The sequence below is a fragment of the Phocoena sinus genome, chromosome 1, assembly GCF_008692025.1.
Source record: "Phocoena sinus isolate mPhoSin1 chromosome 1, mPhoSin1.pri, whole genome shotgun sequence".
NCBI lineage: Eukaryota > Metazoa > Chordata > Mammalia > Artiodactyla > Phocoenidae > Phocoena > Phocoena sinus.
In genome coordinates, this window is record NC_045763.1 from 84353281 (window position 1) to 84375064 (window position 21784).

General features: G+C 42.4%; 1 non-coding gene across 1 annotated transcript; it reads right to left on the bottom strand.

Annotated features, from left to right (window-relative positions):
- Positions 1–21456: 21456 nt before the first annotated feature.
- On the bottom strand, positions 21457–21565 carry LOC116745274. Its single transcript, XR_004347360.1, has one exon. It is a non-coding gene; the product is annotated as a U6 spliceosomal RNA (small nuclear RNA).
- Between the last annotated feature and the right edge of the window lie 219 nt (positions 21566–21784).

A 21784-nucleotide genomic window follows, 5' to 3' on the forward strand; every position in this document is an offset into this window, starting at 1 on the left:
GCGACAGAGACATTAATGGTTTAATAGATGGGGGAATCTCACCCAAAGTGTCCTGGAGCAACACCTCACCGTGTGCAGCAGACAGTGAGCAGGAAATGGCAGCAGTCTTTACTACTTAGGGAAGAAGGAGGCTACCATTTATAGAGGGAATTGACATCAGGTTGTCTCATCAGTTACCAGGGACAAATTAAGCCCTATAAGTAAGGACTGGATAGTCATGTGAGTGAAGCAGGCACTGGTCAAGTAGGGGATGTACCGAGAGCAAGAGACCAGCCGTCTTGAGTGGCCTGGACTTACCCTGACATATGCACTAATTTGATGAACAGAAATCTATTCATTTAATAAATGCGTGAGTATCTTGCCTGATGCTGAGTTCTCTGCTAGACTTTGGATATAAAACAAAAAGAATCCTTCCTATGTACATTCATTACATCCTATGTAATGATTTGTACGATTTTCTGCCAGCATTTTAGTTTGGATATGAACAATCTTAACAATGTTATTTATTAATAAATTTTGTTCCATGCAAATTAAAATAAATAACCTTTAGGTATGTCATGGTCAGTCCGTCAAACAGGTGTCTTTAACTCAGAAGATTATCTGTGGGCTTGAAGTATATATACTTTAACAGGTTGGATGTATCGATGAACTCTCAAAGTTTTGTACATGGAAAAAAATGAATTCCAATATAGAAAGACAACCCTATTAAAAGGCAAGTCTAATAGAAAAAGATAATTGGGTGTGGAATTCCTCAGATGAAAAATTTTTAAAAATAATGAAATAACCACCTCAGATGAAAAATTTTAAAAATAATGATATAACCAGTTTAAAACCATTTGCATAGGAGGATTCATTCTTTTTTAGATAATTCATTTGCTGACATTTTATAAAATAGCATAGGTCACAAATGCTCCAAAATTTTAGCCCATCACTCACGTGCTGCCTTTAGTGAATGATGCTCTGTCCTATGACACCAATTACTCTTGAAAACAGAGCTTTCAAGCCTGTAAGTAATTCCTGAATAAGCCAAGTTATTTCCACAGTGGAAGCACGTTTATAATGTTTGGCTAGTTGTAATTGCTGTCCTAAACTATCACCCTTTAAGTTACTATATTGTAGCAACTCACAGTTCTAAATCAGCTACAAACAAACCATGAAACGGCTCCTATTCCCTGTGGTCAGGGGAGTTAACAGGACATATACTCTAGAGGGTGTTTGTGGTACCAAGGCAGTAGTTTTCAGAATTTGGTAAATTTTATACACAGCTGTTAAAATGACCAAACTGAAAGGATCAGTTTTAAGCCTGGACCTTAATTTTAAGAATAGTATTTGTTAAAAAAAAAAAAAAAGAATGAAATAATGCTATTTGCAGCAACATGGATGGACCCAGAAATTATCATGCTAAATGAAGTAAGTCAGAAAGCGAAAGACAAATACCATCTGATATCACTTATATGTGAAATCTAAGATATGACACAAATGAACCTACCTGTGAAACACAGACTCATAGACATAGAGAACAGACTTGTGGTTGCCGGCGGGGGTGGGGGGGTGGTAGGAGAGGGCTGGGTTGGGAGTTTGGGATTAGCAGATGCAAACTCATATTTAGAATGGTTAAACAACAAGGTCCTCCTGTGTAGCACAGGGAACTATATTCAATATCCTATGATAAACCATAATGGAAAAGAATATGAAAAAGAGTGTGTGCGTGCAGAAATTAACACAACATTGTAAATCAACTATACTTCAATAAAATTAATTTTTAAAAAGAATAGTGTTCTTTTACATCTCTTATCCTTTATGGATTTTTTAACCTAGACGCTGCTTTATATAGGTTAGTATTTATTGAGGAATTCCTATGTGTAGGGCCGTGTGCCAGGAACTATACTATGGGTCCCTTCTCTAAAATGTCTTTCAAGCTAATCAGGGGAGTGAGACTAATATGGAAGCTTCCACAGGAGGAGGCGGTATAAGTGAAACGGGATGTGTCGCCATATCTCTTGCTAGTCCATTGACGGCTCGGTGCCTGCGGAGACTGCGTTATCCTTAAGTCAGGTCCCCGGGGCCTGGTACGTAATAGTTCCTCCATAGCCATAAAACTTTGTTTAAAGACCTAAAATGTATTTGGGACCTTTGAGGAGAGAGTTCACTTTTCCGGGGGAAGAGAGAAGGTTCCCTGGAGGAAAGCAATATCTGAGCTGGACCGCAGAGGAATGGCAGGGCGGAGGAGGGGTGAGCAAGGGCTGAGGCCTGCGTGGGCAGAGTGCTATGTGCGATGGGTTTGGGGCGCAGGGGTCCTGTGGGTGAGGAGTGTGGCCAGAAGCTAGGACGATGGCTGGCGGGCAGCTTTGTGGGCTCCGCTAAGAAGCCTGGACTTGATTCAGCAGAGAGAACCTCAAGAAGCTTATTCCTCTGATCATGCCGTGCCAGAAGAATTGAGTTAGGGGCCACGTCAAGAAGCTAAGCCCCTAACCCACGTGGTGGTCAAAGAATAGAAAAGAAGGGCAGCCGTGGGAAACAGTGCGAAGGAGGAAGCTGCAGGACTTAGCGCCTGATTGTGGGTGGCGGCAGGAAGAAGAGAGAGGAGGAAGCCCTCGGGGGAGAGAAACGAGGCACCACAGTTCAAGGTAGAGCATGGAGAAGGTCAGCAGCTCAGCAGCGAAGAGCCTTACACAAGTTGAAGTTGAGGGGGGCAGTGGCCATCCAGGAACAGTGCCCTGCACGGAACGCTGGCACCGGGACACAGGCTTGTGGAGAGACTGAGGTTAAGGATAGAAATTGGGAGACATTTGCTTAGAAGTCTGGTCAAAGCTGTAAAAGTGGACAAGGCCCCCAAGGAGGGTTAGGGTGGCAGCAAATCCCTCTGCAAACAGCAGCACTCCAGTCTGCCCAGCTCAGTTAAAGGAGAAGGCACGGGTTTATACGTCTGGGAAGCTCACTGCCCAGTGCAAGGGCTAGAGAAACCAGAGCTCTCTGAGGCTGGGTTTCTCTCACGCTCTCTCTTTTTTTTTTAATGTATGTGGTCATATTTATTTATTTATTTACTTTTGGCCTCGTGCCTATGGCATGCAGGATCCTAGTTCCCTGACCAGGGATCAAACCCGTGCCCTCTGCGTTGGAAGCTTGGTGTCTCAACCACTGGACCACCAGGGAAGTCCCAGAGATTGGGTCTCTCTCTCATTCTTGTCTGCTCTCTCTCCCATCTCCCATTTCAGCTGGCCTCCACTTTGTCTCTGCAGGGAGACTCCACGTGGTATGGCCTGGTTGCTGCCAACAGCCCCAGGGCCACGTCCTGTCAGCTTCATCACCCCAGGGTGCAGCCGTCATGCCAGGGAAGGACTTTGACTGTCCCTGCTTGAGGCTCATGCCCACTCCTTGGGCCAGTCAGCGTTGCCAGAGGAACATGTGTCGGCTCCTGGGGCCAGGGTGTGGGTCTGCTCTTGGAGGGAGGGGGTTGATAGTGTTAGTGGCCCGGCAGCTGCAATGGCGACTGCTGGGCTTAGGACTGAGGCTGGGAGCTGGAGGAGGGAGATGATAGGGAAAAAATGAGAAATTTTCAGAGAGATGGGGGAGGGCAGGTGGGACCCTAACCCTAAAGAGAGAGAGTTTTCATAAGAAAGAGGAGGTCGTGGCAGCTGTGAGCAGAAAACCAGTTACATATATAATTTTAATGGGTATGAAAAGATTCAGCTCCTAAAAGTAACTTGGCTACCCATCTTGTCAAGTTTCTCACTTCTTTGGGTTAAAGCAAGAAAGGCCTCCACCGTTGAACAGGGGGAGAGACACATCAGGCTTATCAATCATTCATATCAATTCAACAAATATTTATAGCCCCCTACCCTATGTGCTAGGCGTGACGTTAGGTGCTGGGGTCGCAAAAATAAAGGAGATGTGTTCCTACTCTGAAGAGTAGGAGATAAAGGGCAACATGAGACACACAGTCCCACGCAATAAGCACTGTGTGAATTAGTTCCTTGAATGTTTATTGAGCACCTACTATGTGTCTAGCCTGTGCTGGGCACCTGGGGGGCTGGGGCTGTTAAAGACACAGTCTTCCACCTGGTCAGCAGCCAGAATCCCGTACTTACCCTCTTGCCACCTCCATTGCCCTGTATTGAGGTTATTATGATGATATTCTGTTCTTTCCTGGTCTAAGCACCACACAGGTGGGAACATGTCTGCCTTTGCTCCTCCACAGAAGGCCAGGACCCATCAAATATTTGCTAGATGAATGGACAACACACTAGACATAGCTCTGACATGATGTCACTTTCTGAGAATCCAGGAAATCTGCAAACTAACTTTGTTCCCTCTATAAGTAGCCTCTTATTTCTTCTTAGCTGATGTCATGATGCCAGTGGAGAAGCAAATGATCATTTGGAAATATTCAGCGATCTATTTCTATTATTTGCAACTAGTGAAAATGGCCGAAGATATCATTCTAGCATCCTCTAGGTATTAGCTGATTTAATCCTCATGACAACCCCGTGAGAGGTAGATAGAATTTTATAACATGAGTTAACCCAAAGGCCAGAGAGGTTAAGGAGTTTGCCCAAGTTTGCACAGCTGAGAAGAGGCAGAGCTGGGATTTGAAAGCAGGCAGTTGAGCTCCGGAGTGCAACTCCCTAACCACCACACATGCTACTCTCCTCAAGGACAGTACTAAAGCATGCACAGGTCCTATGAAATCTCCATGGAAACCAACGCTTGAATTCAAGTCCCTTTCTCTTTTTCCTCAGCGTTTCCTACCTTGTGAAGCTGGCCCTCTCTGAAGTTCCAGGCTTCGAAAAAAAGGGAATTTCCAAATGAAAGCTAAGCCAAAACCTGGTCTTATTCAAGAATAAAGGGCTCCTTCTTTTGCTTTGTTTCCAACTCATATGGTCCTTAATGTTTTTCCACATTCAGATTTTTTTCCCCTCTCTAGAGCAGAATAAAAAGAGATTCTACCTGAAAATGGCTTCTTCTTGCCTTGACAGCATGAAATAAATGTCCCTCAGCATTTCTGTTACTCATTAAGAAACATGGGTCATGATTATGATGAATAAACTAGAGTTTGGGTCACGAGGACCCTTCTGACCTACTTCTTGCTGTGGCATAATGGAGCTGATGAGTTCGTTTAAACCATAATCACCTCCACTTATCTGCCTTCCACATGCCTTTTCTCACACATGATGCAAATGTCCAGGCTCAAGAGGGAACTTGTTGGACTCCCTTGTATTTCCACTTGTCTGTGTAGGATGGTTGCTCCTTACCTGAGAGCCCAGGAGGGAGGCTTCTCAGCTGAGTTCCTCCCTGTGGGATCCAGGGGCTGCCTGCATCACAGACCTGACTCCTCTGTGGGCGTCACTTCCCCAAACCCAGGCTAGGTTGCCTCATGCCAATCTCTGAGCCTGCCTCTGGGAGCAGGTCAGGTGGCACCAGCACAGGGGTGTCTGGGCTTTGCTTATTAAACCGTCACTAGTCTTGTGCCCTGCCTATGTGGTCATTTCTGCATCACCTTTAAAGCTGCTTTGAAAAATGATGATGGTGCCTGAGAACCCATGACTGAGGCTGATGCTAGGAAAAATCACCTTGGGCCCTCTCCCTTCCTCCCATCAGAAACATGATTAACACGTGGCAATAATGTTCCAATCATCATTAAGGGCAGCCAGGAGAGAAAAACCCCACGGGGGCAGCAGGAGCTGAGTGAGATAGTGTATGGGATGTCAGGGAGCTGTGGGATCACATGGAGAGAATTTTCTTGTCATAATGGAGAGGAGCTGGGAGCTGATTGTATGGCCATGAACTATAAGCTCTCACCAGCTGCCCCCAAATACCCCGAGAGAGGGAAAGGAGCGCCTTGTCCCCATGCCTGAGAAAGTCACTTTACCTCTGTCTACATAGGGCAGAAAGGTCATGTTATGACTGGAAATATTAATCCAGTTCTGCCGGGCAATACTCATAGATTCTGATTCCCAGCTGCTTGTTAACCCAGTGGGGCAGGGAAGGTTACCACAGCCTCATCAGTGAGGGATAACAATAACAGCAAGTGTGTGAAAGGCACCATCTCTGGTTCTCCTTCACGGAAAAGTCCACCCACTCTGAATTACCCAAGAGGGCTGCTGCAGTCACTGAAGTCTTGGTTGTGGCCACGATGCTCTTTCTTGATCCTATCTGGTGCCTCCTCAGATAACCTCCACTATCTCTGTCTCTGCCTTGATCTCTAACCCTGGTATGCTGGCTCTGACACAGGCGCCATGACAAACTGGTCCCCAGATCTCCGACCCAGGCTCTATCTGTTGCTAAAGTGTGCATGCTGGCTGTTTGCTTCATCTGTGCCTGGGACCTGATGGGCAGGGCGCTGATTCTCTAAGTCAGCATTTCAAAAAGAAGATTAAGAACAAGTTAAGCCTTTAATTCAAATAGCACAGTTAATCCAAGAGCAAAGCACACTGGATTTTGAGGCCTCATGAAATGGTTGAGTCTTAAAAATCAAAAGTGGTCATGGAAAAGTGGCATGCACTCCTTCCCCCAGGAGAGAGAAATTTATGTGTTGTGTCTGCATGTATGCAGGTATGTAAGCCATTTGATTTCTCAGGGTTTTAGTTTTCCTACCTGTAAAATGGGCACAATGGAACAGTGGTCCAAACCTCATAGTCCATTTTTCATTTTCTTAGAGACTTGGAAATGTGGGCCAGAGCTTATATTCATGGCTGATATATACTAGTTGTATCAAATATTACTCTTTTCAAATTACTTTTTAAAGTTTTTAATATTTATCTTCTAAGATTATAGTTCATAGTTTCTGTGAATATACCTTCTAAACTGACATGGTTCAAAGCACCCAGACTCACCATTTCTTTGTCACTAGAATTAACTCAGATATTACGGGCCATTCGCTTGTGGGTCTGCTTATTTTATTTCCGCATTGGCAAATGCATTGATTCTAGATATTGCAGGCTTAGCAATGTCCATTATTACTGAGATCCAGCCATGCAGTCGACACACAATGAGCACACAGCTCCCAGGGCAGAATAACGTAATCAGGTACACCTGTGGGGCACATTACACATTGGAGACAGGGTGGGCAATGCCCTAGGGCAAGACCGGGAGGCAGATGACTGCATGACAGTCTCTGAACCTGCTCCTCGGTGTTGATCCCTTTTCAAGTTCAGCAGCAATGTGCTGTTCTGGGAAGGGCTTTGGGGAGGAGAGAACTTGAGAGGCAGAGTTCAGAGAGCGCGGCGAAGAGCAATTTTCTGGGATCCTCTCACTTACCTATAAGACTTTCCCAGGCAAGCTCCCTTCAACTAAGAGCTCCTGAAACCTCAATTCCTTAAAGCCTTCTTGACAATACTGGATACGTAGTGGAGTTTTTCCTCATACCCACCTCCTAACACTCCCATCGGTACTAAACACCGGTCTAAAATGAGTAGGTTTCCCTTTGCCTGAACATTTCACAGGGAAGTACTAATTGTTTTACCAGCATTGATAAACTTTTCTGTCTACGTCATCATGATTTAGCCACAGGAGGTTTTGAGTGCTTACCGTGCACTAGGATTATCTAACTTACTTCTCATGAAAATCCTGAGAAGCAGGTACTGTAAGTCCTCCACCTTAGCCTTTAGCAAGGCTAAGGAAACTTGCTCAGGATCACACACAGGGATGCATCAGAGCTGGCGGCTCAAAGCAGGTCATTTGAATCCAGAGCATGTATAGTTGACCATGATCCAGCCTGCTAGCACCCTACCCTAAGCACCCACTATGCGCCAGCTCAGGGCAAGGTACTGCGGGGGCACCAGGAAGACCAAGATATTCCCCCTACCCTCAAGGGGACCTAGGGAGGTGAAAGCAAAAATACGTGCTATAACGCAGAAGACGCTGTCCTAGACGAAGATAGAACAAAAAGTGCTGCTGGTGCTCGAGACAGGAGTGGTCAGTTCTGGGTGGAGAGCTATTTTATCTTTTCAATCGCACTTGACGTCCTTAAATTAAGGTATATTAAAATGACAACTCAGGGAGGTTAATGGCAGACTGTGGGAGGGCTCACGCCAAAGAGTATTTCCCAGAATTTCTGCTGCCAATGTCCTTGTCCCCGCAGTAGGCCACAGCCACCCCCCACCTCTGCAGAAGACCCTCTAGCACTAGCAGCCATGTGGTGGACAGGGTCTTGGTGCTCTGTCCTGGTGTCAGGCCTGAGCCTCTGAGGTGGGAGAGCCGACTTCAGGACACTGCACCACAAGAGACCTCCTGGTCCCACATAGTATCAATCAGTGAGAGCTCTCCCAGAGATCTCTGTATCAACACTAAGACCCAGCTCTACTCAACAACCAGCAAGCTACAGTGCTGGACATGCCATGCCAAAAAAGTAGCAAGACAGGAACACAACCTCACCCATTAGCAGAGAGGTGCCTAAAATCATACTAAGTTCACAGACACCCCAAAACACACCACCAGACACACCCTTGCCCACCAGAAAGACAAGATCCAGCCCCACCCACCAGAACACAGGCACCAGTCCCCTCCAGCAGGAAGCCTACACAAGCCACTGAACCAACCTTACCCAATGGTGGCAGACACCAAAAACAATGGGAACTATGAAACTGCAGCCTGCAAAAAGGAGACCCCAAACACAATAAGTTAAACAAAATGAGAAGACAGAGAAATATGCAGCAGATGAAGGAGCAAGGTAAAAACCCACCAGACCTAACAAATGAAGAGATAATAGGCAGTCTACCTGAAAAAGAATTCAGAGTAATGATAGTAAAGATGATCCAAAATCTTGGAAATAAAATGGAGAAAATACAAGAAACACTTAACAAGGACCTAGAAGAACTAAAGAGCAAACAAATAATGATAAACAACACAATAAATGAAATTAAAAATTCTCTAGAAGGAATCAATAGCAGAATAACTGAGGCAGAAGAACGGATAAGTGACATGAAAGATAAAATAGTGGAAATAACCACAGAGCAGAATAAAGAAAAAAGAATGAAAAGAATAGAGGACAGTCTCAGAGACCTCTGGGACAATATTATATGCACCAACATTTGAATTATAGGGGTCCCAGAAGAAGAACAGAAAAAAAAAAAAGGGTCTGAGAAGATATTTGAAGAGATGATAGTTGAAATTTTCCCTAACATGGGAAAGGAAAGAATCAATCAAGTCCAGGAAGTGCAGAGAGTCACATACAGGATAAATCCAAGGAGAAACACGCCAAGACACATATTAATCAAACTATCAAAAATTAAACACAAAGAAAAAATATTAAAAACAGCAAGGGAAGAGCAACAAATAACATACAAGGGAGCCCCCATAAGTTTAACAGCTGATCTTTCAGCAGAAACTCTGCAAGCCAGAAGGGAGTGGCAGGACATATTTAAAGGGATGAAAGGCAAGAACCTACAACAAAGATTACTCTACCTGGGAAGGATCTCATTCAGATTCAACGGAGAAATCAACAGCTTTACAGACAAGCAAAAGCTAAGAGAATTCAGCACCACCAAACCATCTCTACAACAAAGGCTGAAGGAACTTCTCTAAGTGGGAAACACAAAAGAAGAAAAGGACCTACAAAAACAACCCCATAACAGTTAAGAAAATGGTAATAGGAACATGCATATCAATAATTATCTTAAACATGAAAGGATTAAGTGCTTAAACCAAAAGACACAGGATCACTGAATGGATACAAAAACAAGACCCATAAATATGCTGTCTACAAGAGACCCACTTCAGACCTAGGGACACATGTAGACTGAAAGTGAGGGGATGGAAAAAGATATTCCATGCAAATGGAAATGAAAAGAAAGCTGGAGTAGCAAAACTCATATCAGATAAAATAGACTTTAAAATAAAGAATGTTACAAGAGATAAGGAAGGACACTACATAATGATCAAGGAATCAATCCAAGAAGAAGATATAACAATTATAAATATATATGCACCCAACACAGGAGCACCTCAATACATAAGGCAACTGATAACAGCTATAAAAAAGGAAATCGGGACGGAGCTCAGGGAGAGGACTGGGGTTGGCGGCTTGAACATAGCCTGAAGGGGTTAGTGCACCACGACTAGCCGGGAGGGAGTTCGGGGAAAAGCCTGCACCGGCCGAAGAGGCAAGAGACTTTTTCTTCCCTCTTTGTTTCCTGGTGCGCGAGGAGAGGGGTTTAAGAGCGCTGCTTAAAGGAACTCCAGAGACGGGCGCGAGCCGCGGCTAAAAGCGCGAACCCCAGAGACGGGCGCGAGCCGCGGCTGAGGGCGCGAGCCCCCGAGACGGGCGCGAGCCGCGGCTGAAAGCGCAAACCCCAGAGACGGGCGCGAGCCGCGGCTAAAACCGCGGACCCCAGAGACGGGCGGGAGACGCTAAGGCTGCTGCTGCCGCCACCAAGGGGCCTGTGTGCGAGCACAGGTCACTCTCCACACCCCTCTTCCGCGGAGCCTGTGCAGCCCGCCGCTGCCAGGTTCCCGGGATCCAGGGACAACTTCCCCGGGAGTACGCACGGCGGGTCTCAGGCTGGTGCAACATCACGCCGGCCTCTGCCGCAACGTCACGCTGCCTCTGCAGCCGCAGGCCCGCCCCGCACGTAGTGCCCCTCCTACCCCCATCCCCCAACCCCCGGCCTGAGTGAGCCGGAGGCCCCGAATCAGCGGCTCCTTTAACCCCGTCCTGTCTGAGCGAAAAAACAGACGCCCTCCAGCGACCTACACGCAGAGGCAGGGCCAAATCCAAAGCTGAGCTCCTGTGAGCTGTGAGAACAAAGAAGAGAAAGGGAAATCTCTCCCAGCAGCCACAGAAGCAGCGGATTAAAGCTCCACAATCAACTTGATATACCCTGCATCTGTGGAATACCTGAATAGACAAGGAATGATCCCAAATTGAAGAGGTGGAATTTAGGAGCGAGATCTATGATTTTTTTCCCTTTTCCTCTTTTTGTGAATGTGTACGTGTATGCTTCTGTGTGAGATCCTGTCTGTATACCCTTGCTTCCACCATTTGTCCTAGGGCTCTATCCGTCCATGACTTTTTTTTAAAAATTCTTTTCTTAATAATTAAGTTTAATTGTAATAACTTTATTATACTTTACCTTCGTTCTTTCTTTCTTTCCTTCCTTCCTTCCCTCCTTTAGACAACGAATCACCCCAAATTGAGGAGGTGGTCTCAGGGAGCAGGATTTATGATGTTTCCCCCTTTACCTCTTTTTGTGAAGGTGTATGTGTATGCTTCTGTGTAAGATTTTCTCTGTATAGCTTTGCTTCCAACATTTGTCCTAAGGTTCTATCCGTCCCTTTTTTTTTTTTTTTTTTTTTTTTTTTTTTTTTTCTAAATATTTTTTAATTCAATAACTATATTATACTTTATTTTATTTTTACTGTATCATCTTTCTTTCTGTCTTTTTTCCTTCTTTCCCTCCTTCCTTCCTTCCTCCCTCCCTCCTTTCTTTCCTTCTTTGCTTCTTTCTTCCTTCCTTCCTTTCCTCCTTTCCTTCTTTCTTTACTCATACTTCTACTAATTCTCCCTACTTTTTCTCCCTTTTATTCTGAGCTGTGTGGATGAAAGGCTCTTGGTGCTCCAGCCAGGAGTCAGGGCTCTGCCTCTGAGGTAGGAGAGCCAACTTCAGGACACTGGTCAACAAGAGACCTCCCAGCTCCACATAATATTAAACGGTGGAAATCTCCCAGAGACCTCCATCTTAACACCAGCACCCAGCTTCACTCAACGACCAGCAAGCCACAGTGCTGGACAACCTATGCCAAACAACTAGCAAAACAGGAACACAACCCCACCCATTAGCAGAGAGGCTGCCTAAAATCATAATAAGGCCACAGACACCCCAAAACACACCACCAGACGTGAACCTGCCCACTAGAGAGACAAGATCCAGCCTCATCCAGCACAACACAGGCACTAGTCCCCTCCACCAGGAAGCCTACACAACCCACTGAAACAACCTTGGCCACTGGAGACAGACATCAAAAACAACGGGAACTACGAAAGTGCAGCCTGCAAAAAGGAGACCCCAAACACAGTAAGATAAGCAAAATGAGAAGACAGAAAAACACACAGCAGATGAAGGAGCAAGATAAAAACCTACCAGACCTAACAAATGAAGAGGAAATAGGCAATCTACCTGAAAAAGAATTCAGAATAATGATAGTAAGGATGATCCGAAATCTTGGAAGTAGAATGGACAAAATGCAAGAAACAGTTAACAAGGACCTACAAGAACTAAAGATGAAACAAGCAACGATGAACAATGCAATAAATGAAATTAAAATCACTCTAGATAGGATCAATAGCAGAATAACTGAGGCAGAAGAACGGATAAGTGACCTGGAAGATAAAGTAGTGGAAATAACTACTGCAGAGCAGAATAAAGAAAAAAGAATGAAAAGAACTGAGGACAGTCTCAGAGACCTCTGGGACAACATGAAACGCACCAACATTCGAATTATAGGGGTTCCAGAAGAAGAAGAAAGAAAGAAAGGGACTGAGAAAATATTTGAAGAGATTATAGTTGAAAACTTCCCTAATATGGGAAAGGAAATAGTTAATCAAGTCCAGGAAGCACAGAGGGTCCCATACAGGATAAATACAAGGAGAAACACGCCAAGACACATATTAATCAAACTGTCAAAAATTAAATACAAAGAAAGCATATTAAAAGCAGCAAGGGAAAAACAACAAATAACACACAAGGGAATCCCCATAAGGTTAACAGCTGATCTCTCAGCAGAAACCCTACAAGCCAGAAGGGAGTGGCAGGACATACTGAAAGTGATGAAGGAGAATAGCCTGCAACCAAGACTACTCTACCCAGCAAGGATCTCATTCAGATTTGATGGAGAAATGAAAACCTTTACAGACAAGCAAAAGCTGAGAGAGTTCAGCACCACCAAACCAGCTTTACAACAAATGCTAAAGGAACTTCTCTAGACACGAAACACAAGAGAAGGAAATGACCTATAGTAGCGAACCCAAAACAATATATAAAATGGAAATAGGAACATACATATCGATAATTACCTTAAATGTAAATGGACTGAATGCTCCCACCAAAAGACACAGATTGGCTGAATGGATACAAAAACAAGACCCTTATATATGCTGTCTACAAGAGACCCACTTCAGAACTAGAGACACATACAGACTGAAAGTAAGGGGATGGAAAAAGATATTCCATGCAAATGGAAACCAAAAGAAAGCTGGAGTAGCAATTCTCATATCAGACAAAATAGACTTTAAAATAAGGACTATTAAAAGGGACAAAGAAGGACACTACATAATGATCAAGGGATCGATCCAAGAAGAAGATATAACAATTGTAAATATTTATGCACCCAACATAGGAGCACCTCAATACATAAGGCAAATACTAACAACCATAAAAGGGGAGATCAACAGTAACACATTCATAGTAGGGGACTTTAACACCCCACTTTCACCCATGGACAGATCATCCAAAATGAAAATAAATAAGGAAACACAAGCTTTAAATGATACATTAAACAAGATGGACTTAATTGATATTTATAGGACACTCCATCCAAAAACAACAGAATACACATTTTTCTCAAGTGCTCATGGAACATTCTCCAGGATAGATCATATCTTGGGTCACAAATCAAGCCTTGGTAAATTTAAGAAAACTGAAATTGTATCAAGTATCTTTTCCGACCACAACGCCATGAGACTAGATATCAATTACAGGAAAAGATCCGTAAAAAATACAAACACATGGAGGCTAAACAATACACTACTTAATAATGAAGTGATCACTGAAGAAATCAAAGAGGAAATAAAAAAATACCTAGAAACAAATGACAATGGAGACACAACGACCCAAAACCTATGGGATGCAGCAAAAGCAGTTCTAAGGGGGAAGTTTATAGCAATACAAGCCCACCTTAAGAAGCAGGAAACATCTCGAATAAACAACCTAACCTTGCACCTCAAGCAATTAGAGAAAGAAGAACAAAAAAACCCCAAAGCTAGCAGAAGGAAAGAAATCATAAAAATCAGATCAGAAATAAATGAAAAAGAAATGAAGGAGACGATAGCAAAGGTCAATAAAACTAAAAGCTGGTTCTTTGAGAAGATAAACAAAATAGATAAACCACTAGCCAGACTCATCAAGAAAAAAAGGGAGAAGACTCAAATCAATAGAATTAGAAATGAAAAAGGAGAAGTAACAACTGACACTGCAGAAATAAAAAAAATCATGAGAGATTACTACAAGCAACTCTATGCCAATAAAATGGACAATCTGGAAGAAATGGACAAATTCTTAGAAATGCACAACCTGCCAAGACTGAATCAGGAAGAAATAGAAAATATGAACAGACCAATCACAAGCACTGAAATTGAAACTGTGATTAAAAACCTTCCAACAAACAAAAGCCCAGGACCAGATGGCTTCACAGGTGAATTCTATCAAACGTTTAGCGAAGAGCTAACACCTATCCTTCTCAAACTCTTCCAAAATATAGCAGAGGGAGGAACACTCCCAAATTCCTTCTACGAAGCCACCATCACCTTGATACCAAAACCAGACAAGGATGTCACAAAGAAAGAAAACTACAGGCCAATATCACTGATGAACATAGATGCAAAAATCCTCAACAAAATACTAGCAAACAGAATCCAACAGCACATTAAAAGGATCATACACCATGATCAAGTGGGGTTTATTCCAGGAATGCAAGGATTCTTCAATATACGCAAATCTATCAATGTGATAAACCATATGAACAAATTGAAGGAGAAAAACCATATGATCATCTCAATAGATGCAGAGAAAGCTTTCGACAAAATTCAACACCCATTTATGATAAAAACCCTCCAGAAAGTAGGCATAGAGGGAACTTTCCTCAACATAATAAAGGCCATATATGACAAGCCCACAGCAAACATCATCCTCAATGGTGAAAAACTGAAAGCATTTCCACTAAGATCAGGAACAAGACAAGGTTGCCCACTCTCACCACTCTTATTCAACATAGTTTTGGAAGTTTTAGCCACAGCAATCAGAGAAGAAAAGGAAATAAAAGGGATCCAAATCGGAAAAGAAGAAGTAAAGCTGTCACTGTTTGCAGATGACATGATACTATACATAGAGAATCCTAAAGATGCTACCAGAAAACTACTAGAGCTAATCAATGAATTTGGTAAAGTAGCAGGATACAAAATTAATGCACAGAAATCTCTGGCATTCCTATATACTAATGATGAAAAATCTGAAAGTGAAATCAAGAAAACACTCCCATTTACCATTGCAACAAAAAGAATAAAATATCTAGGAATAAACCTACCTAAGGATACGAAAGACCTGTATGCAGAAAATTATAAGACACTGATGAAAGAAATTAAAGATGATACAAATAGATGGAGAGATATACCATGTTCTTGGATGGGAAGAATCAACATTGTGAAAATGACTCTACTACCCAAAGCAATCTACAGATTCAATGCAATCCCTATCAAACTACCACTGGCATTTTTCACAGAACTAGAACAAAAAATTTCGCAATTTGTATGGAAACACAAAAGACCCCGAATAGCCAAAGCAATCTTGAGAACGAAAAAAGGAGCTGGAGGAATCAAGCTCCCTGACTTCAGACTATATTACAAAGCAACAGTAATCAAGACAGTATGGTACTGGCACAAAAACAGAAAGATAGATCAGTGGAACAGGATAGAAAGCCCAGAGATAAACCCACGCACATATGGACACCTTATCTTTGATAAAGGAGGCAGGAATGTACAGTGGAGAAAGGACAGCCTCTTCAATAAATGGTGCTGGGAAAGCTGGACAGGTACATGTAAAAGTATGAGATTGGATCACTCCCTAACACCATACACAAAAATAAGCTCAAAATGGATTAAAGACCTAAATGTAAGGCCAGAAACTATCAAACTCTTAGAAGAAAACATAGGAAGAACACTCTATGACATAAATCACAGCAAGATCCTTTCTGACCCACCTCCTAGAGTAATGGAAATAAAAACAAAAATAAACAAATGGGACCTAATGAAACTTCAAAGCTTTTGCACAGCAAAGGAAACCATAACCAAGACCAAAAGACAACCCTCAGAATGGGAGAAAACATTTGCAAATGAAGCAACTGACAAAGGATTAATCTCCAAAATTTACAAGCAGCTCATGCAGCTCAATAACAAAAAAACAAACAACCCCATCCAAAAATGGGCAGAAGACCTAAATAGACATTTCTCCAAAGAAGATATACAGAATGCCAACAAACACATGAAAGAATGCTCAACATCATTAATCATTAGAGAAATGCAAATCAAAACTACAATGAGATATCATCTCACACCAGTCAGAATGGCCATCATAAAAAATCTAGAAACAATAAATGCTGGAGAGGGTGTGGAGAAAAGGGGACACTCTTGCACTGCTGGTGGGAATGTGAATTGGTTCAGCCACTGTGGAGAACAGTATGGAGGTTCCTTAAAAACTACAAATAGAATTACCATATGACCCAGCAATCCCACTACTTGGCATATACCCTGAGAAAACCAAAATTCAAAAGAGTCATGTACCAAAATGTTCATTGCAGCTCTATTTACAATAGCCAGGACATGGAAACAACCTAAGCGCCCATCATCGGATGAATGGATAAAGAAGATGTGGCACATATACACAATGGAATATTACTCAGCCTTAAAAAGAAATGAAATTGAGCTATTTGTGATGAGATGGATAGACCTAGAGTCTGTCATACAGAGTGAAGTAAGTCAGAAAGAAAAAGACAAATACCGTATGCTAACACATATATATGGAATTTAAGGGAAAAAAATGTCATGAAGAACCTAGGGGTAAGATAGGAATAAAGACGCAGACCTACTGGAGAACGGACTTGAGGGTATGGGGAGGGGGAGGGGTGAGTTTTGACAGGGCGAGAGAGAGTCATGGACATATACACACTAACAAACGTAGTGGGGTAGATAGCTGGGGGGAAGCAGCCGCAGGGCACAGGGATATTAGCTCGGTGCTTTGTGACAGCCTGGAAGGGTGGGATGGGGAGAGTGGGGGGGAGGGAGACGCAGGAGGGAGGACATATGGGAGCATGTGTATATGTATAGCTGATTCACTTTGTTGTAGAGCAGAGGCTAACACACCATTGTGAAGCAATTATACCCCAATAAAGATGTTTAAAAAAAAAAAAAAAAAAAAAAAGGAAACCAACAGTAACACAATAATAGAGGAGGACATTAAAACCTCACTTACACCAACAGACAGATCATCCAAACAGAAAATTAATAAGGAAACACAAGCTTTAAATGACACATTAAACAAGATGGACTTAATTGATATTTATAGGACATTTGATCCAAAAACAACAGAATACACTTTCTTCTCAAGTGTTCATGGAACATTCTCCAGGATAGATCATATCTTGTGTACCAAATCAAGCCTTGGTAAATTTAAGAAAATTGAAATTATATCAAGTACCTTTTCCGACCATAATACTATGAGATTAGATATCAGTTACAGGAAAAAACACTGTAAAAAATACAAACACATGGAGGCTGAACAATACACTACTAAATAACAAAGAGATCACTGAAGAAATCAAAGAAGAAATTTTAAAAAAACTAGACACAAATGACAATGAAAACACGATGACCCAAAACCTATGGGATGCAGCAAAAACTCCCCTTCTTCTAAGAGGGAAGTTTATAGCAATAAAATCCTACCTCAAGAAACAAGAAAAGTCTCAGATAAACCACCTAACCTTACACCAAAAGCAGTTGGAGAAAGAAGAACAAAAAAAAAAACCCAAAGTTAGCAGAAGGAAAGATATCATAAAGATCAGATCAGAAATAAATGAAAAAGAAATGAAGGAAACAATGTAAAGATCAATAAAACTAAAAGCTGGTTTTTCTAGAAGATAAACAAAATTGATAAACCATTAATCAGCCTCATCAAGAAAAAAAAGGAGAAGACTCAAATCAAGAGATTTAGAAATGAAAAAGGAGAAGTAAAAACTGACACTGCAGAAATACAAAGGATCATGAGAGATTACTACAAGCAACTCTATGCCAATAAAATGAACAACCTGGAAGAAATGGACAAATCCTTAGAAAAGCGCAACCTTCTGAGACTGAACCAGGAAGAAATAGAAAATATAAGGAGACCAGTCACAAGCACTGAAATTGAAACTGTGATTAAAAATCTTCCAACAAACAAAAGCCCAGGACCAGATGGCTTCACAGGTGAATTCTATCAAACGTTTAGAGAAAAGCTAACACCTGTCCTTCTCAAACTCTTCCAAAATATAGCAGAGGGAGGAACACTCCCAAACTCATTCTACGAGGCTACCATCACCCTGATACTAAAAACAGACAAAGATGTCACAAAAAAAGAAAACTTCAGGCCAATATCATTGATGAACATAGACGCAAAAATCCTCAACAAAATACTAGCAAACAGAATCTAACAGCACATTAAAAGGATGATACACCATGATCAAGTGGGGTTTATCCCAAGAATGCAAGGATTCTTCAATATATGCAAATCAATGTGATACACCATACTAACAAACTGAAGGATAAAAACCATACGATAATCTCAATAGATGCAGAAAAATCTTTTGACAAAATTCAAAACCCATTTATGATAAAAACTCTCTAGAAAGTAGGCATAGAGGGAAACTACCTCAACATAATAAAGGCCATATATGACAAACCCACAGCCAGCATCGTTCTCAATGGTGAAAAACTCAAACCATTTCCTCTAAGATTAGGAACAAGACAAGTTTGCCCACTTTCACTGCTATTATTCAACATGGTTTTGGAAGTTTTAGTCACAGCAATCAGAAAAGAAAAAGAAATAAAAGGAATCCAAAACAGAAAAGAAGAAGTAAACTGTCACTGTTTGCAGATGGAAGGATATTATACACAGAGAATCCTAAAGATGCTACCAGAAGACTACTAGAGCTAATGAATGAATTTGGTAGAGTAGCAGGATACAAAATTAATACACAGAAATCTCCTGCATTCCTATACACTAATGATGAAAATCTGAAAGTGAAATCAAGAAAACAGTCCCATTTACCATTGCAACAAAAAGAATAAAATACCTAGGAATAAACCTACCTAAGGAGACAAAAGACCTGTATGCAGAAAACTATAAGACACTGATGAAAGAAATTAAAGATGATACAAACAGATGGAGAGACATACCATGTTCTTGGATTGGAAGAATCAACACTGTGAAAATGGCTCTACTACCCAAAGTAATCTACAGATTCAATGCAATCCCTATCAACTACCACAGGAATTTTTCATAGAACTAGAACAAAAAATTTCACGATTTGTATGGAAACACAAAAGACCCCTAATAGCCAAAGCAATCTTGAGAAAGAAAAATGGAGCTGGAGGAATCAGGTTCCCTGACTTCAGACTATACTACAAACTTACAGTAAACAAAACAGTATGGTACTGGCACAAAAGCAGAAATATAGATCAGTGGAACAGGATAGAAAGCCAGAGAGAAACCCACACACATATGGTCACCTTATCTTTGATAAAGGAGGCAAGAATATACAATGAAGAAAAGAGAGCCTCTTCAAATAAGTGGTGCTGGGAAAACTGGACAGCTACATGTAAAAGCATGAAATTAGAACACTTCCTAACACCATACACAAAACCAAACTCAAAATGGATTAAACCTAAATGTATGGCCAGAAACTATAAAACTCTTAGAGGAAAACATATGAAGAACACTCTATAACATAAATCACAACAAGATCCTTTTAGACCCACCTCCTTGAGTAATGGAAATAAAAACAAAAAGAAACAAATGGGACCTAATGAAACTTAAAAGCTTTGCATAGCAAAGGAAACCATAAACAAGCCAAAAAGACAACCCTCAGAATGGGAGAAAATATTTGCAAATGAAGCAACTGACAAAGGATTAAACTCCAAAATATACAAGCAGCTCATGCAGCTCAATAACAAAAGAAACAAACAACCCATCCAAAAATGGGCAGAAGACCTAAATAGACATTTCCCCAAAGAAGTTATACAGATTGCCAACAAACACATGAAAGGATGCTCAACATCATGAATCATTAGAGAAATGCAAATCAAAACTACGGAGGAACGCACTAAAAAAAAAAAAATTTACAAATGTGTAAAAAAGAAAACAGTTACAATGTAAGAAATTTGCTTAGGAACTTCCCTGGTGGCACAGTCGTTGAGGGTCCGCCTGCCAATGCAGGGGACACGGGTTCGAGCCCTGGTCCAGGAAGATCCCACACACTGCAGGGGCAGCTGGGCCCCGTGCACCACAACTACTGAGCCTGCGCTCTGAAGCCTGCGAGCCACGGCTGCTGGGGCCCATGCACCTGGAGCCTGTGCTCCGCTACGGGGGAGGCCGCTGCCATGGGAGACCCGCACACCGCGTCGAAGACCCGGGCGGCCAGAGGTAAATAAATAAATAAATGAATAAATAAATTTATTAAAATAAAATAAAATGTACCAGTGATTTGAAAACTAGGAATGCAGAGAATATAGATAATGTGCTCACATTCTAAAAAAAAAAAAAAAAGAAATTTGTTCAGATATATTTTCCCCTACTTATTAATAAATCAGAAAGAAAATGATAAGATTGGACTAAGTTGGACTTCCCTGGTGGCGCAGTGGTTGAGAGTCCGCCTGCCGATGCAGGGGACACGGGTTCGTGCCCTGGTCCGGGAAGATCCCACATGCCGCGGAGCGGCTGGGCCCGTGAGCCATGACCGCTGAGCCTGCGCGTCCGGAGCCTGTGCTCCGCTACGGGAGAGGCCACAACAGTGAGAGGCCCACATACCGCAAAAAAAAAAAAAAAAAAAGAAAAAGAAAGATTGGACTAAGTTAAATTACTCGGGTGCTTTTTGCAAAGCATTAGTGTAAGAGGAGAGAACTAGACTACAGTATACTGGCCTGCACTCCCTGCCCCTGCCAGATGGGGAGACAGAGCTGGACTAGGAGGCCCCCCCTGCCCCATGTGGAACTGTTCCAACTTCCTCAGGCCCCTGCAGAGCAGTTCAGGAGCCTGTCTGTCTCTGGCTGGCTGGCTGTTCCAGGGAGTTTACTCAGCTGCCTGACCTTCTTTTTAGTTTGTTTGTTTTTAGTCCTTTTTTTTTTTAATTAAGACTTTTTTTAAAGAGCAGTTTTATGTTCACAGCAAAATTGAGCAGCAGGTACAGAGATTTCCCATAAGCCCCCTGCTCCCACCCCCAGCCTCCACTGTGATCAACATGCCCCACCAGAGTGGACATTTGTTGTAGCAGGTGAATCCACAGTGACATTATCACCCAGAGTCCATAGTTTACATTACAGTGCTCTCCTGATGCTGTACATTCCGTGGGATTGGACAAGTGTATAATGCCATGTATCCATTATTATGGTATCATACAGAGTATTTCACTGCCCTAAAAATCCTCTGTGCTCCACCTATTTACAAAACTATGAAACGCTTTGTTTGAATTTGCACGTTATTCTTACATAGTGGCCATGCTAATCTTCTCTGTATCTCTCTAATTTTACCGTATGTGCTGCCGAAGAGAGCGCTGGACTTCTTTTTATGAGGCAAAGTCAAAAAGCCTTTCCCTTCTTGAAAATCAGCCCTCAGACGTAGTGAGCAGAGGGCTGCAGAACCGGCACAGGTCAGCTTCACGTTGCACTGGCCAGTATCGCCACCACTCCGAGCTGGTGGGGAGATCACTTCCCACCCTCTGCATGAACCTGCAGAGGACTCAGGTGTCTGGCAGCAGTTTCTGGACTGAAACG